The 15,678-nt window shown below is 38.2% G+C and overlaps 1 pseudogene; it reads right to left on the bottom strand.

The window, feature by feature from the left end:
• LOC128663230 (NAD(P) transhydrogenase, mitochondrial-like) overlaps positions 1–15,678 on the bottom strand; it is a 402,446-nt pseudogene that overhangs the window by 293,040 nt on the left and 93,728 nt on the right.

Here is a 15,678-nt window from a genome sequence, read left to right as displayed (position 1 = left end):
CTGGAGATGTAACATGGCAACTCATGGCAAAGAACTCTCTGAGGATCTGAGAAAAAGAATTGCTCTACTTAAAAAAAGACGGCCTATTCTATAAGAAGATTGCCAAGACCCTGAAGCTGAGCTGCAGCACGGTGGGCAAGACAATACAGCGGTTTCACAGGACAGGTTCAACTCAGAACATGCCTCGTCATGGTCGAGCAAAGAGGTTGAGTGCACATGCTCAGCGTCATATCCAGAGGTTGTCTTTGGGAAATAGACGTAGGAGTGCTGCCAGTATTGCTGTAGAGGTTGAAGTGGTGGGGGGTCAGCCTGTCAGACCATACGCCACACAGTGCATCAAATTGGTCTGCATGGCTGTCATTCTAGAAGGAAGCCTCCTCTAAAGATGATGCACAAGAAAGCCTGCAGACAGTTTGCTGAAGACAAGCATACTAATGACATGGATTATTGGAACCATGTCCTGTGGTCCGATGAGACCAAGATAAACTTATTTGGTTCAGATGGTGTCAAGCGTGTGTGGCGGCAAACCAGGTGAGGAGTACAAAGAGAAGTGTGTCTTGCCTACAGTCAAGCATAGTGGTGGGAGTGTCATGGTCTGGGCCTGCATAAGTGCTGCCGGCACTGGGGCGCTACAGTTCATTGAGGGAACCATGAATGCCAACATATACTGTGACACCTGAAGCAGAGCACGATCTCCTCCCTTCGGAAATTGGGCCGCAGGGCAGTATTCCAACATGATAACGACCCCAAACACACCTCCAAGATGACCACTTCCTTGCTAAAGAAGCTGAGGGTAAAGGTGATGGACTGGCTAAGCATGTCTCCAGACCTAAACCCTATTGAGCATCTGTGGGGCATCCTCAAATGGAAGGTGGGGGAGCGCAAGGTCTCTAACATCCACCAGCTCTGTGATGTCGTCATGGAGGAGTGGAAGAGGACTCCAGTGGCAACCTGTGAAGCTCTGGTGAACTCCATGCCCAAGAGGGTTAAGGCAATACTCACTTTTGTTGCCAATGGTTTATACATTAATGGCTGTGTGTTGAGATATTTTGAGGGGACAGCAAATTTACACTGTTATACAGGCTGTAGCAAAGCGTAATTTCTTCAGTGTTGTCACATGAAAAGATATAATAAAATATTTTCAAAAATGTGAAGGTTGTACTCACTTTTGTGAGATACTGTATGTATACATATGTATTTATGTGTTTATATGTGTATATATGTCTTTAAATACATATAAACACATATAAATACATAAACACACACACATACACTATATATATATATATATATATATATATATATATATATATATATATATATAGAGAGAGAGAGAGAGAGAGAGACATATAAACACACTGTGATAACCAAAAGTTATCTAATAGTGTAATGATTTGAATATGGAAAAATAAAGGTTTTGTTGCTCTTTTCTTAAAATAAGCAAGAGAAAATGATTTATTAAACTTACTTATTTAAGGTGAGTCATTAATTTTGTAATTGATAGAATATTATGAAACTTCACTAAGGTATGAATATATAAATATTCAGGAAATATTATGAGTAACTGAGTTTTAAGTTCAGAGAGAGTCATATGTGTTACAAAATTATGCAACAGTAAATGCTGATTAAAGCAGATAAAGCAAAGCAAAGGATTAGACTGCTTGATAAAGTAAAGGTAATTTCTTCACGCACTCACACTTTCATGCAATAAAATATATACACAGTCCAGACATACTAGCTTGAATACCAAACCGCAATCTACTGAGTCAGATGAGAATCACAATAAAGGTTATAGGAATCTCCAATAACAAACAATGGTGTCTAAGGTTTAACCTTTATGAATGAATAAATTGTAGCGTGGAGAGCGGTACTTATCTTAACGGTAGCGGTGGTATGAAGCGTGGGGAGCGGTAATGCCTTTTGGATATACAGGTTGAGAGGTAAGTTGCAGCTCTTAGGTTCAGCGTCTGTTTGGTGTGAGCGCGACTTCGGCGTGGTGAAAGAAGTTCCGTTTGGCGGATGAATCCGGAAGATGGTCCCGGTCAGGATAGAGGCAAAAGTAGATACCCAGCGGGTATCGAAGGCGATGTAAAAGACCTGAAGGTTATGCAACAAATGCACAATGTGGAAGTAGCTCCTCAGAGGAGCAAGGAGAAGTGAGAAACAACTTCAATTTTCAGGCCCTGATTAATGGGTAAGCACTTCCTTAAATAGGAAGGAAGTGCTAATGCAGGGTTTAGATTTAAAGGGATATCACATGCCCCCCTCCTCAGGGAATCACCCCTGGGGATTCTGCGTGAGGTTTAAGTGGATATTTCTTATGGAAGAACTTGATCAATCGGGGCGAATGGACTTCGGAATGAATGAGCCAGGAGTTTTCCTCAGGGCCGTAACCTTTCCATTTAATGAGATATTCCAGTTTATTTCTGTGTATCCTAGAATCCAGTATGGATTCAACCTCGAATTCTTCTTGATGATCAACCATAACAGGTGGTGGCGGAATAGAAGAAGGATGGTTTTTGGTTGGGAATGGTTTCAACAATGAGATATGGAAAGAAGGATGTATTTTGTAGTCTTTTGGCAGTTTAAGTCTAACCACATTGGAATTTATCACATGTTCTATTGGAAATGGACCCAAGAATTGATTCGCAAGTTTCTTGCTAGGAACTTTGAGTTTAAGATTTTTTGTTGAGAGAAGTACTAAGTCCCCAACCTTATAATCAGGACCCTTACGATGTTTTAAGTCATAATATGATTTTTGATATTGCTTGGCTTCATGTAGATGTCTTTTCAGGACAATTAACCTTTCGTGGAGGTTAGATGTAAATTCAGTTGCTGTAGGAGAGTTTACAGATTTGTTAGAAAGAGATATAGTGTTTGGGTGGTAACCATATGTTGCAAAAAAGGGGGAAGTTTTGATAGAAGTATTTATGGAATTGTTATATGTGAATTCGGCCATGGGAAGATAAACTGTCCAATCATCTTGGAGATGTGATATGTAACATCGTAAGAACTGTTCTATGGTCTGATTAAGTCTCTCTGTGAGTCCATTAGTCTGGGGATGGAAAGCAGTGGTATAAAGGTGGTCAATCTTTAGCAATTTACACAGAGATCTCCAGAAGGATGAGGTAAATTGCGTTCCCCTATCTGTAATTATGTTGGAGGGTAAACCATGTAGTCTGACTATATGATCGATAAATACCTTAGCCGTAGTCATAGCTGAGGGTAATCCCTTAAGTGGGATAAAATGAGCTAGTCTGGTTAAATGGTCAATTATTACCATGATAGTATTATATTGTTGAGTGAGTGGGAGTTCAACAATAAAATCCATGGCTATGGTACTCCATGGTTTATCTGGGATAGGCAGAGGTGTAAGTAGACCAATTGGTCTCTTATGAACTAATTTATTTCGGGCACAATTTTCACATCCTGATACATAGTCATATATATATTTGTTCATGCCAGGCCACCAGAAATTACGTCGGGTTAGTTCAATGGTCTTTTTAATTCCAGGATGACCAGACATTGTATCATCATGAGTGTGTGTGAGTATTGATGATCTCATGCTCTTGGGAATATACAATTGACTGTTATGATAGTACAATCCAGATTGAGAGTCTTTAACACAAGTTTGGTGGGGTATTGAATCTTGTTTTAAAGCCTTGTGAACCTCTTGTTCTATAGGGGTCAGGACGCCTATGATTTTTTCAGGAGGGATAGTAAAATTAGGTGGTTCATGAGTTAAGCTTTCGTTTATACGTGATAAAGCATCAGCCTTAGTATTTTGACTGCCTGGTTTATAGGTAATTATAAAGTTAAAACGGTCTAAAAATAGAGACCATCTCGCTTGTCTGGCTGTCAAAGTCTTGTTCTTTTTTAAATATTCAAGATTCTTATGGTCAGTAAAAATAATGAATGGAAGTTTAGATCCTTCTAGGAGGTGTCTCCATTGTTCAAGGGCACTCTTTATTGCTAACAATTCTTTGTCCCCCACACTATAATTACTTTCTGCACTAGTTAAGGTTCTTGAATAAAATGCAATGGGGTGAATTTCCCCATTCTCAACTTGTTGTTGGGAGAGTACTGCTCCTATGCCAGTATTAGAGGCATCTGCTTCAAGTTGGAATTGTAGATCAAAGTTGGGTAGTGATAAGATTGGTGCTGTAGAAAATAACTCTTTAAGTTTTTCGAAGGTTTCTTGAGCTTTTTGAGACCATTTAAATTTTTGATTAACACTAGTCAGTTGTGTCAGTGGTCTTACTATTGAAGAAAAGTTTTTAATAAACTTTCGATAAAAATTAGCGAAACCGATAAAGCGTTGTAACGCTTTTACAGTAGTGGGAGCTGGCCAATCTTTAATGGCAGACACTTTGTCAGGATCCATTTGTACATGGTTAGGAGTTATTATATAACCTAAAAATTTTATCTTAGAGACATGGAATACACATTTTTCTAATTTAGCATATAATTTGTGCTCCTTGAGACGGGTGAGTACCCATCTTACATGCTTTTCGTGATCAGAGGGTGTTTTGGAGTATATTAGAATATCATCTAAGTAAATTATAACACAGATGTCCATAAGGTCGTGGAATATTTCATTAATAAAATGCTGGAATGTTGCAGGAGCATTGCTTAAGCCGAAGGGCATTACATTATATTGAAAGAGCCCATAACGGGTTCTAAAGGCGGTTTTCCACTCATGACCTTCTTTCATACGGATAAGATTGTAAGCCCCCTTAAGATCAAGTTTTGAATAAATTGTAGCTTCGTTTAAACGTTCCAATAATTCGGGTATGAGGGGTAGAGGATATCTGTTTTTAACAGTAATTTCGTTTAAAGCTCTATAATCAATAATGGGTCTTATTGTACCGTCCTTATTGCGTACTAGGAACATTCCAGCAGCAGCTGGAGATGTTGAGTGGGATATAAAACCTTTTCGGAGATTGTCGTCTAAATAGGAACGTAAGTAAGTAAGTTCCTCTTGTGAAAGTGGGTATATTTTTCCGTGAGGAATTTGAGAGCCCGGTATCAGATCAATTGGACAATCAAACTCCCTATGAGGGGGGAGGTTTTCTGCCTCTTTTAGATCAAACACCTCTGCCAGATCCTGATACATTTCTGGTAGTTCAGATTCAATAGCAGAGATTAACTGATATGGATAACATGTTTTTAAACAGAATGGTGATGCTAATGATACCTGTGGAGTGGACCAGTCAATGCTGGGGTTATGTTTTTTTTAACCATGAAAAGCCAAAAATAAGTGTATGCATGTGGATGGAAATTAAGTCAAAAGTAAGATATTCAGTATGTCCATTGTCAGTTGTCACTAGTAAAGGTATTGTTTGATGAGTAATGGGACCATGTTGTATGAGGGAACCATCAATAAGTTTAACTGAGACTGGTTGTGCCTTGCAAACAGTAGGAATTTTATTTAAATCAACAAAAGATATATCGATATAATTTCCGGCTGCCCCAGAATCGATCAATGCATTAGACTGCACGTTTTTCTGATCCCACTGTAAAGAAAGGTTAAGAGTCAATTGAGGGTTTTGAGTGAAGTATAAAATATTATGTTTTGAATGAATCTTACCCTTCTTTTGCTTTTGAAGAATTGGGCAATTATTAACTGAGTGTTCTTTTTGCCCACAATATAAGCATAGATTCTCAGATCTGCGTCTGGCCTTTTCTTCAGGTGTTAAAGGTCCTTTTATGGCTCCAATCTCCATTGGGGTCTGATTAGAATTACCCTTTTCCTGGTTGGGTGTGTAAAGATACGGACGTCTAGGTGGTACGTCACAGGTAGCTCTCTCAGCCTTCCTTTCACGTATTCGCCGATCCAGGGTAGTACTTAATTTCATCAGTCCATTCAGGGTTTCGGGCATCTCCAAACGGGACAACTCATCTTTTAACAATTCTGAAAGGCCCAGTCTGAACTGGTTCTTCAAACTAATTTCATTCCATTTAGAATCATCTATCCACATTTGGAATTCAGTAATATAATCTTCTATATTCCTCTTACCCTGTTTTAGGGATCTCAGTTTCGTTTCTGCCGTCATCTGTGAATGAGAGTCCTCATATAAGGATGTCATAGCTAAAAAAAATTCTTCCAAGGAATCTAAGATTGGATGGTTATTCTCAAAATATCTATTAGCCCATGAGCGAGGCTCCCCCTGGAGGAAGGAGATGGTAGTACAAACCTTGATTCTCTCAGAGTGATAAGTTTTAGGCCTTAATGAAAAAAGTAATTTGCAAGCATTTTTAAAGTCTCTATATTCACTTCGTTTACCAGAAAAGGGTTGAGGATAGTTAATGTGAGGTTCAGGGACTTCTGAGCTCTTGGCTGGTAAACATTCTTTTACTAGAGTTTTAAGTGCTTTATTTTCTGATTGTACCTCAGTTAAGGCCCTGGCTAGATATTCTAATTTTTGATGGATGTTGGTGAATTCATTTTTTATTTCACTAGGATCCATCCTATATTTTACAGGTTATAACCTTATAGGCCTGAAAATTCTGTGATAACCAAAAGTTATCTAATAGTGTAATGATTTGAATATGGAAAAATAAAGGTTTTGTTGCTCTTTTCTTAAAATAAGCAAGAGAAAATGATTTATTAAACTTACTTATTTAAGGTGAGTCATTAATTTTGTAATTGATAGAATATTATGAAACTTCACTAAGGTATGAATATATAAATATTCAGGAAATATTATGAGTAACTGAGTTTTAAGTTCAGAGAGAGTCATATGTGTTACAAAATTATGCAACAGTAAATGCTGATTAAAGCAGATAAAGCAAAGCAAAGGATTAGACTGCTTGATAAAGTAAAGGTAATTTCTTCACGCACTCACACTTTCATGCAATAAAATATATACACAGTCCAGACATACTAGCTTGAATACCAAACCGCAATCTACTGAGTCAGATGAGAATCACAATAAAGGTTATAGGAATCTCCAATAACAAACAATGGTGTCTAAGGTTTAACCTTTATGAATGAATAAATTGTAGCGTGGAGAGCGGTACTTATCTTAACGGTAGCGGTGGTATGAAGCGTGGGGAGCGGTAATGCCTTTTGGATATACAGGTTGAGAGGTAAGTTGCAGCTCTTAGGTTCAGCGTCTGTTTGGTGTGAGCGCGACTTCGGCGTGGTGAAAGAAGTTCCGTTTGGCGGATGAATCCGGAAGATGGTCCCGGTCAGGATAGAGGCAAAAGTAGATACCCAGCGGGTATCGAAGGCGATGTAAAAGACCTGAAGGTTATGCAACAAATGCACAATGTGGAAGTAGCTCCTCAGAGGAGCAAGGAGAAGTGAGAAACAACTTCAATTTTCAGGCCCTGATTAATGGGTAAGCACTTCCTTAAATAGGAAGGAAGTGCTAATGCAGGGTTTAGATTTAAAGGGATATCACACACACACACACATTAATATACATCATTAGACATGTATATGTATGTATCTTTTTGTTTTCTAACACCTGGGCCCTACTAAGTGAAAGTTGCTGTTTTATATTATCGTTTTTAGACTTATATCTACAGACTTAACATTGGACATCATTATAAAAATGTTAAAATATAATTTCAATGCAGAAGCCTATCCACTGAAACTCAAAAAAACATATTATTTTAGCAATATACACCCATGGATACCTCTGTGGAACTGAAAATACTAAAGCCAATATCAATGTAATATAAAGAGCCAGATTTCGGTTTTATTACTCATATTACACTAAACCCAATTTTTCCTTTCATGATTCAAATAGAATATGCCATTTTAAGCAACTTTCTAATTTACTCCTATTATCAATTTGTCTTTGTTCTCTTGCTATCTTTAATTAAAAAGCAAGAATGTAAGCTTAGGAGCCGGTCCATTTTTAGTTCAGCACCAGGGTTATGCTTGCTGATTGTTGGCTAAATGTATCCACCACCAATCAGCAAGCATGCTCTATCTGAATTATTCAATAAAAAAATTGGGTTTAGTATCCCTTTAATGAGTTAGATGTGCTATGAATCTTCTAAGTAAATTCTGTCTCAAACCAATTAATCTGCAATGTGTGAATAAACTTGGCACAACCTATTATAATGACCAACTCTAGTTGAAATATAAAATACTCCAAAGCCAAACTATTTTTATATTGTAATCTTTATACTGTAATTAAGGTATTTAAAATAAAATTAACATAAAAATGAAAAAAGACAATCCATTATACATGAGTGTGGCAAGAATAAAGTAAATTAAACGTCTACCTTACCCAGCAATATTGGCCATAGAGCTTAGTGCATCATATCCTTGAGCAATTGTTACTCTAGGTACTTGGTCCATAGCCAAAACATTAAGTTTACGTTGTTGGAGTTTGCCAATTAAGTCAGGGTTTTGAGCTGGATAGATAAAGCTAACCAGTGTTGCTTTCTCTTTAAACATGTCCGATTCATGAATTCCTAATATTTCATTAAAGCATGGTGCTCGTACCTGGTAAGATATAATAAGATCAAATAGTAAAAAGATATGCAAAAAACATCCCATTAAATAATACACTTTTTAACACATGCAAAAACATTATTAGAACATTCTAGGAAAGTTTTCGTTCTCAGTTGTATGGTGGATAAATACCACGTCTCTTAATGGAACTGTTAAACAAACTCTCAGATCCCCCAATATGCTGTATGTAAGTGCAACTTTGTAACCTTACCTGGGGGTGGTTAAGATTTGATATTCCATTAACTCCTTTGCTTCTGAGACATTTCACACCATCCTACTCAACCCAATTTTAGTTTGTTTGTTTTTTTTTTAACTAATTTGCATTCATTGCATTTAAATATCAATTTCAGTGCTTTTTTCTGTGAGGTGCCCACACAAATTATATACTTTTGCAGCAGACCAAGCTTTTGGAAACTTTACTTACTCACATATAAGAAGAAAAAAACAAACAAAATGAAAACAAATAAAAAGCAAACCAGTGATTTTTCTTCTGTTGTTTTCTACAGTGTACATTGTAAACAAAAGCATGGGAGTTGATTTTTCATATTTTAAATGTACACTCTATGGTTCCACATTTAGGGGCATATTTATCAAGCAGTGTATGCTGCTGTTTCCGCGTGAGCCTTCATAAGACCACTGCTCCTTAACTTGTCTGCCACCTCTGAGGTGAGGACAGCAATTAGCCCAATCGGATACAATTGGGATGATTGACACCCCTGCTAGCGGCCATTTGACCGTGAATGTGCAAGGGGCGGTATTGCACAAGCATTTCATGAGTAAATGCTGGTGCAATGATAAATGCTGACAGCGTATGCGGATCATGTCCGTCCGACAAATGATAATTCGACCCCTTTGCATTAACTCAACTTCTGAAAGCAGTGCAATAATGATTCCATACAAATGTTATTCAACAAAAAAAATAAGAATTTAAATTAAAATGTATTTTGGTCACTTTGCACCACTGAGGCCTAAATCCTATGCAGGCTACTGTACTGGCAGAGACATTGCATAGCTACAATCCAAAATGTTAATGGATGGAGCTGTACAACTTCCATGCAACTGCTTTTTGCTTAGATAAACCTCAATGCAGAGATAAAATAAAAGCCTAGCACATTGAGTAAACCCGGCTCCATTTAACCCCAGTACAAAAAAAACAACTCAATTACAGAAAATAAAAAAAATTACAAGAATTTTAAACTAATTACACCTAATCTAAGCCCCCTAATAAAATAAAAAAATCCCCCCAAAATAATAAAATCCACTACCCTATACTAAATTACAAACAGCCCTTAAAAGGGCTTTTTGCGGGGCATTGCCCCAAGGTAATCAACTCTTTTACCTGTAAAAAAAGAAATACACCCCCCCCAACATTAAAACCCACCACCCACACACCCTACCCTACTCTAAAACCCACCCAAACCCCCCTTAAAAAAAACTAACACTAACCCCCTGAAGATCACCCTACCTTGAGCCGTCTTCACCCAACCGGGCCTAAGTCCTCAATGAATCCGGGCGAAGTGGTCCTCAAGATGGGCAGAAGTCTTCATCCAATCCGGGCACAAGAGGTCCTACAGATGGGCAGAAGTCTTCATCCAGGCGGCATCTTCTATCTTCTTCCATCCGACGAGGAGCGGTTCCATCTTGAAGACATCCGAGGTGGAGCATCCCGACAACTAAACGACAAATGACGGTTCCTTTAAATGACGTCATCCAATATGGCGCCCCTTGAATTCTGATTGGCTGATAGATAGATAGAATTCTAATGCAATCAGCCGATAGGATTGACCTTGAATTCTATTGGCTGTTACGATTAGCCAATAGAATGCGAGGTCAATCCTATTGCCTGATTGCATCAGCCAATAGGATTTTTCCTACCTTAATTCCGATTGGCTGATAGAATCCTAACGCTGCCGCTACTATATTAAATTTATTAACCCCAAAACCTAAGTCTAACCCTAACACCCCCCTAACTTAAATATAATTTAAATAAAATGAAATAAAATTACTACAATTAAATAAATTAATCCTATTTAAAACTAAATACTTACCTATAACATAAACCCTAATAGTTACATTATAGCTAGCTTAGGGTTTATATTTATTTTACAGGCAACTTTGTATTTATTTTAACTAGGTAGAATAGTTATTAAATAGTTATTAACTATTTAATAACTACCTAGTTAAAATAAATACAAATTTACCTGTAAATTAACCAATCGGAATTAAGGAAGGAAAAATCCTATTGGCTGATGCAATCAGCCAATAGAATTGAGATCACATTCTATTAGCTGATTGAAAAAGCCAATAGAATGCAAGCTCAATCCTATTGGCTGATTGGATCAGCCAATAGGATTGAAGTTCAATCCTATTGACTGATCCAATCAGCCAATAGGATTTTTCCTACCTTAATTCCGATTGGCTGATAGAATCCTTTCAGCCAATTGGAATTTGAGGGACGCCTTCTTGGATGATGTCATTTAAAGGAACCTTCATTCAGTGTTAGGACGTTGATGGAAGAGGATGCTCCGCGTCGGATGGATTGAAGATGGACGCGCTCTGGATGAAGATAGAAGATGCCGCCTGGATGAAGCCTTCTGCCAGTCTGGATGTCCTCTTCTGCCCGGATAGGATGAAGACTTCTGCCGGTCTGGAGGTCCACTTGTGCCCAGCTGGGTGAAAACGGCTCAAGGTAGGGTGATCTTCAGGGGGTTAGTGTTAGGTTTTTTTAAGGGGGGATTGGGTGGGTTTTAGAGTAGGGTTGGGTGTGTGGGTTGTGGGTTTTAATGTTGGGGGGGTATTGTATTTTTTTTTACAGGTAAAAGTGCTGATTACTTTGGGGCAATGCCCCACAAAAGGCCCTTTTAAGGGCTATTTTTAATTTAGTATAGGGTAGGGAATTTTATTATTTTGGGGGGCTTTTTTATTTTATTAGGGGGCTTATATTAGGTGTAATTAGCTTAAAATTCTTGTAATTCTTTTTTTATTTTCTGTAATTTAGTGGGGGGGTTTTGTACTTTAGTTAATTATAATTAGTTTTATTTAATTGTAGTTAATTTATGTAATTAATTTAATGATAGTGTAGTGTTCGGTGCAATTGTAACTTAGGTTAGGTTTTATTTTACAGGTAATTTTGTATTTATTTTAACTAGGTAGTTATTAAATAGTTAATAACTATTGTACCTAGTTAAAAGAAATACAAAGTTGCTTGTAAAATAAAAATAAATCCTAAAATAGCTACAATGTAATTATTAATTATATTGTAGCTATCTTAGGGTTTATTTTATAGGTATTTAGTTTTAAATATGAATTATTTAGTTAATAATAGTAATATTTATTTAGATTTATTTTAAATATATTTAAGTTAGGGGGTGTTAGGGTTAGGGTTAGACTTAGGTTTAGGGGTTAATTACTTTATTATAGTGGCGGCGGTGTAGGGGGGGCAGGATAGGGGTTAATATGTATAATGTAGGTGGCGGTGGGCTCCGGAAGCGGCGGTTTAGGGGTTAAACATTTTTTTTAGTTGCGGTGGGGTTCGAGATCGGCAGGATAGGGGTTAATAACTTTATGTAGGTGGCGGCGGTATAGGGGGAGGTAGATTAGGGGTTAAAATGTATAATGTAGGTGGCGGCGGGGTCCGGGAGCGGCGGTTTAGGGGTTAATATATTTATTATAAATAATAATGGTCCAAGAGCGCCTATAAGTAGGCTAAGGAAGATATTATCAGATTCAATAAATTCAAATTTATTACAAATCATAAAACATATAACATAATTGTGAATAACATGGATCCATGTATACTATATACATCTAAAAACAATAAAAACAGTTGTCGATTATATCTTGCAAACACTTGTCAAATATAACATTCAAACAGTTAAAATGATCACCAAAAGGGGGTATAGTTCCTATGAGGTCTCCAAAAAATTATGGAGATAAACAAGTGGAAGTCGTAGGAAGATCTTATAAACAATAAAAAATAAAAAATCCTTGATGACTAACCCAAAATTGTGCTTGGTTCAAAAAGTTCAGTGATAACGTCCAGTGAAATTATCTTAGTGATGTTATAAAAGAAAAATTGGCACATGAGGGACCCCGCCAGCGTGGTCCCTCATGTGCCTTTGTTGATAGAAAGGTGTTCTGGGGGTTCTATTAACAAACGGAAGTGTATAGTTAAAAACACTTCCGGGTTAGGAACAGAGATTTTTGGCACCAAAGTGATTTTTAGCGCCAAAATGAGAGCAACCCATTGGTTACCTACACACATAAATAGAGCCACCATTACTCACCACAATATAGTCTTGAAAAAGGCCTATAAAGAAGCCGAAACGCGTTGACAAACTGGTGAGCATTATTTTAATATTATTTAAGTTGTGAAGCGTTATTGCACTATGTTATTTCTTTAATTTTCAGGTACCATTAAGGATATCACTGAAAAGAAAAAGCATAGGCCTAGATTTGGAGTTTGGCGGTAGCCGTCAAAACCAGCGTTAGAGGCTCCTAACGCTGGTTTTAGGCTACCGCCGGTATTTGGAGTCAGTGATTAAAGGGTCTAACGCTCACTTTTCAGCCGCGACTTTTCCATACCGCAGATCCCCCTACGCCATTTGCGTATCCTATCTTTTCAATGGGATCTTTCTAACGCTGGTATTTAGAGTCGTTTCTGAAGTGAGCGTTAGAGCTCTAACGACAAAACTCCAGCCGCCTGAAAAAAGCAGGAGTTAAGAGCTTTCTGGCTAACGCCGGTTCATAAAGCTCTTAACTACTGTACCCTAAAGTACACTAACACCCATAAACTACCTATGTACCCCTAAACCGAGGTCCCCCCACATCGCCGCCACTCGATTAAAATTTTTAACCCCTAATCTGCCGACCGCCACCTACGTTATCCCTATGTACCCCTAATCTGCTGCCCCTAACATCGCCGACCCCTATATTATATTTATTAACCCCTAATCTGCCCCCCTCAACGTCGCCGACACCTGCCTACACTTATTAACCCCTAATCTGCCGAGCGGACCTGAGCGCTACTATAATAAAGTTATGAACCCCTAACCCGCCTCACTAACCCTATCATAAATAGTATTAACCCCTAATCTGCCCTCCCTAACATCGCCGACACCTAACTTCAATTATTAACCCCTAATCTGCCGACCGGAGCTCACCGCTATTCTAATAAATGTATTAACCCCTAAAGCTAAGTCTAACCCTAACACTAACACCCCCCTAACTTAAATATAATTTACATCTAACGAAATTAATTAATTCTTATTAAATAAATGATTCCTATTTAAAGCTAAATACTTACCTGTAAAATAAATCCTAATATAGCTACAATATAAATTATAATTATATTATAGCTATTTTAGGATTAATATTTGTTTTACAGGCAACTTTGTAATTATTTTAACCAGGTACAATAGCTATTAAATAGTTAAGAACTATTTAATAGTTACCTAGTTAAAATAATAACAAATTTACCTGTAAAATAAATCCTAACCTAAGATATAATTAAACCTAACACTACCCTATCAATAAAATAATTAAATAAACTACCTACAATTACCTACAATTAACCTAACACTACACTATCAATAAATTAATTAAACACAATTCCTACAAATAAATACAATTAAATAAACTAGCTAAAGTACAAAAAATAAAAAAGAACTAAGTTACAGAAAATAAAAAAATATTTACAAACATAAGAAAAATATTACAACAATTTTAAACTAATTACACCTACTCTAAGCCCCCTAATAAAATAACAAAGACCCCCAAAATAAAAAATTCCCTACCCTATTCTAAATTAAAAAAGTTACAAGCTCTTTTACCTTACCAGCCCTGAACAGGGCCCTTTGCGGGGCATGCCCCAAGAATTTCAGCTCTTTTGCCTGTAAAAGAATAAATACAATACCCCCCCCAACATTACAACCCACCACCCACATACCCCTAATCTAACCCAAACCCCCCTTAAATAAACCTAACACTAAGCCCCTGAAGATCTTCCTACCTTGTCTTCACCATACCAGGTTCACCGATCCGTGCTGAAGAGCTCCTCCGATGTCCTGATCCAAGCCCAAGCGGGGGCTGAAGAGGTCCATGATCCGGTCAAAGTCTTCATCCAAGCGGGGCAGAAGAGGATCTTCCATCCGATTGAAGTCATCATCCAGGCGGCATCTTCTATGGTCTTCCATCCGGAGCGAAGCGGCAGGATCCTGAAGACCTCCAGCGCGGAACATCCATCCGGACCGACGACTGAACGACGAATGACTGTTCCTTTAAGGGACGTCATCCAAGATGGCGTCCCTCGAATTCCGATTGGCTGATAGGATTCTATCAGCCAATCGGAATTAAGGTAGGAATTTTCTGATTGGCTGATGGAATCAGCCAATCAGAATCAAGTTCAATCCGATTGGCTGATCCAATCAGCCAATCAGATTGAGCTCGCATTCTATTGGCTGTTCCGATCAGCCAATAGAATGCGAGCTCAATCTGATTGGCTGATTGGATCGGCCAATCGGATTGAACTAGATTCTGATTGGCTGATTCCATCAGCCAATCAGAAAATTCCTACCTTAATTCCGATTGGCTGATAGAATCCTATCAGCCAATCGGAATTCGAGGGACACCATGTTGGATGACGTCCCTTAAAGGAACAGTCATTCGTCGTTCAGTCGTCGGTCCGGATGGATGTTCCGCGCTGGAGGTCTTCAGGATCCTGCCGCTTCGCTCCGGATGGAAGACCATAGAAGATGCCGCCTGGATGATGACTTCAATCGGATGGAAGATCCTCTTCTGCCCCGCTTGGATGAAGACTTTGACCGGATCATGGACCTCTTCAGCCCCCGCTTGGGCTTGGATCAGGACATCGGAGGAGCTCTTCAGGACGGATCGGTGAACCTGGTATGGTGAAGACAAGGTAGGAAGATCTTCAGGGGCTTAGTGTTAGGTTTATTTAAGGGGGGTTTGGGTTAGATTAGGGGTATGTGGGTGGTGGGTTGTAATGTTGGGGGGGGGGGGTATTGTATTTATTCTTTTACAGGCAAAAGAGCTGAAATTCTTGGGGCATGCCCCGCAAAGGGCCCTGTTCAGGGCTGGTAAGGTAAAAGAGCTTGTAACTTTTTTAATTTAGAATAGGGTAGGGAATTTTTTATTTTGGGGGGCTTTGTTATTTTATTAGGGGGCTTAGAGTAGGTGTAATT

The sequence above is a fragment of the Bombina bombina genome, chromosome 6 (assembly GCF_027579735.1).
Source record: "Bombina bombina isolate aBomBom1 chromosome 6, aBomBom1.pri, whole genome shotgun sequence".
Classification (NCBI taxonomy): Eukaryota; Metazoa; Chordata; class Amphibia; order Anura; family Bombinatoridae; genus Bombina; species Bombina bombina.
The sequence above is the reverse complement of the archived record's forward strand: the minus strand, read 5'-3'. Positions and strand labels throughout refer to the sequence as shown.